The following is a 3,230-nucleotide window of genomic DNA, read 5'->3' as shown; positions in this document are numbered from 1 at the left end:
CCCGCATAATAGCGGAGTTGCAGCCTCGTTGGGCCTAACACTACATCCTTCTACAAGGTCTAGTGCAAAAACGCCACCCACGTCCATCACAAAGGATACGGAACATTCCTCCGATTCAGACTTGATCCGCCGATTGTGATGGCGAGCCGACTCTGTAGAAGATGCCCCGTCGACTATCCTCCGCAACACAACAAGGTGAGAGTTTTCTCTCGTCCCACATCGAATTATTTGTCCTAACTTCCATTTGTTGTATCCCAGTCCTACTCAAATATGTTACCCATGCACATGTGGTTCAATTCCACATTACGGCATTTTTCCCCGCTATAGTTAACGCATCATATGTTTTTGCATTATGTAAGTTCGCCGCTAATGTTTCCATTCCATCTCGCGATATCATCATCATATAATATTGTACATTGAATTATCATTTATGTGTGACAGCATCTCGGGCAGAGCTGGGCAAGAACTCTTTCAAGAACGAACAGAGGAAAAGAACACTCAACATGAACCTCGATGACTGATACCGTGAGGATGGGTGACAGTGCGCGATAAAGGTGAGCTCTGATGCCTGCCGGCTCCTCCTATTAGAAGGGTTCTAACAAAAGACGCCACGGTGGCAGGTAATGTGCAAAACGAGAATGATAACAGAGTAAAAGGTCTCGTGAAACCACAAACCATCGAACTGGGATAAGAAGTAGCCTCAGCGATGTACCAAATTTCACACATTCCACACAACCACCAAGGCCAATACTGCTTTCAAGCCACAATTGCCAATGTCGTAACCAGCCTCAGCAAGAAATTCGAGCCTAACAATTGGCATCTATCTGAGTGGTAGGTATATTAATGGCTGCAGGACACAAGGATGCTAGTCCCGTGATGATACAGCTCATGTCGTCCAAACAAGAGCCGCCAACAACACTGCAAATAACCGGTGATGATCTCTCCGACTCCTTAGTCCCGCGAAAGACAACTCTCCTCTCCCGGCGACGAGACTCCACGCCAAAAAAGGTAATACTTTTTTCAAGACTTGTAGCTTAAATGCTCCTTTATGTATCTATATACCATGATAGGCTTGATGTAATGATTTAATCCTGGTAGGTCTGGCCACGCATCAATAAAACGAGGGGCCACACCCGAAGTAGGGAAGAAAACTTTGCGCAAACATAAGATTTCGGCAATGGGTTCAAGATTTCGTATCACATCTATTGTAGGTGGCGTAAGGCCACTTAATGCCGCATGAATCTTCGTATATCTTGTATCACAGTATTGGCTATGTATCAGAATGAACTTCCCGCCTTCCCATTGTGGAAGCAAGCACGCTGACACCCCCTTCACAGCTCTCGAGAGTTTAGTGGTACAATTTGCATGTAAGCCGGGTGCTTCTCCCGGTAATGATAAATTATTCCACATTAGACCGGCCCCGCTTCTTGTAAGCTTAACGCTGTTGCTTCGAGGCTAGAAGAAGCCTCACCGAATACCATTCCACCGCTTCCTGGCGCTTAGGAAGGTTTGAACTCGACAGAGGATAACGAGGATGTAAAGCTTGTCATCGCCTCCATATTCAAAGAATTGTTGCGCTGCAAGACCAAGTATAAGCTTAAGGCGACATACTTCACCGGCCGACATTCGCAATGCTTCGAAGCAAAGTCGTCCCCGCACTCCCGTATGACCGACGTAGCTGCTGGGAGATCTTGGTCAAGCAAAACTGTCCAGACTCCGTAGAATGCCGGCATGGCTTATGAGGACCGTGAAATCCCGCATTAATTTCCAGAAGAGCCGTATTTTGCGCCGTTGTCTCACTAGTACTAGCCCTTCAGTGCACGCTGTCTGGCACAGCGGTCTGAGCGCCTGCTTGAATACAACGTCGACCAAGCCGTATTGCGGATCTCGTCACTTGCCGGGCATCTCCGGCACAAAGTAATGCCCGTCGGGCCGTGCTCGCTCTGCATCGGCCACATACACAGCGTTACCGCGAATTGTGTGGAACCCATGTGGAGGCGTTACATTTCAGCATCCTCCATTTTAGAACCAACGTTATTGTGATTTCTATATGATCGTACAAAAATGCAGAAAGTAGATCGCGCGTGGCAACATGCAACCAGACAAAGAGACGATCTCCGCAGCAGCGCGCTCGAGGCGATGCGCTGGTATTCAGCCATAGCGTGATAGCGAGAACTCAGTAAAGCGGGCAGATAGAGCCTTCTTTTATGATTGATTCGTGAACTTGACGCACTCGCGCACCGTGTAGGAGCAACAGCGCATGTATGTCAATAGATCTTTAGTGGCGTTTTCGTGAAAAGTGCGTGATTGAGGTGTTCAGCATACGAACCCGTAGGATTGGGTGCTAGTTCATACGCATGCGACGAATCACCGCTCGCACGTTTCTTCCGTGATGAACTTTGATTCTTAACACGAAATTTGTCTGTGCAAATATGAAATTGGAGACGGCTAAAACCCGGGCAAGTCGGTATGGAGCAAACTTCCCTAGAAGAGTGTATCGGCGACATTATACGTCGCGGCACTGAAAAAGGTAGCACCAAATGCACTTTCGCATAGCTACTGGGTTTTTGCGCACCAAGTCCAAGTCCAAGTCCAAGCCTTTCTCTCGGATGCGCCTGTTCGACGGAAGGCTCCAGATAGTACGAGCTGCATTGCCGGCGGGCGAAGAAACCAGCAAGTTGGTGCGCTGAGATCAGATCGGGAAGCATGTGATGCCCTACCGAGGAGTTGCTCGAAGCAGTCGTTATAATCTCCTCAAAGCACTGTTAAAATGCCGTAGAGAATTGGCGGATGAACGACTAACATTGACATGTGAGTGCCTGGCATTGCAGAAATTTTCCCGAGACCGAGGCAATGTTCCTGGCTTGTTGGTGGCGGGCCATCTCGCGTCGGGACCAACTCTCAGGATGTTTGATAAATTGGTCGTCTGGGCTTTCGGGCAATCGGCATTGAACGTGAATGGTATTAGAGCCAAGGTCTCGAGTTTGAATTGTCGATGGTGTGGTTCAATTCATCCTTAATTTGTTAGAGAGCCCCCATTGGCCCTTGTAAAGCTTCATGTGCCTACCTCCTAATCCAAGGTTGAATTTCTCTTGTCACACGGAGGATGGCTGTTAATGTGTGTATAAGTGGGTTGCATAGCCCCTTTTATATAAGTTTGCAAGTTTCCGTATTGTGTTGTGCCTTTGGGACTCAGCTCGCACTTCGACTTTTGGTTGCGTTGGCTATCG

The sequence above is a fragment of the Lolium rigidum genome, chromosome 7 (genome assembly GCF_022539505.1).
Source record: "Lolium rigidum isolate FL_2022 chromosome 7, APGP_CSIRO_Lrig_0.1, whole genome shotgun sequence".
NCBI classification, from domain to species: Eukaryota; Viridiplantae; Streptophyta; class Magnoliopsida; order Poales; family Poaceae; genus Lolium; species Lolium rigidum.
The sequence above is the reverse complement of the archived record's forward strand: the minus strand, read 5'-3'. Positions refer to the sequence as shown.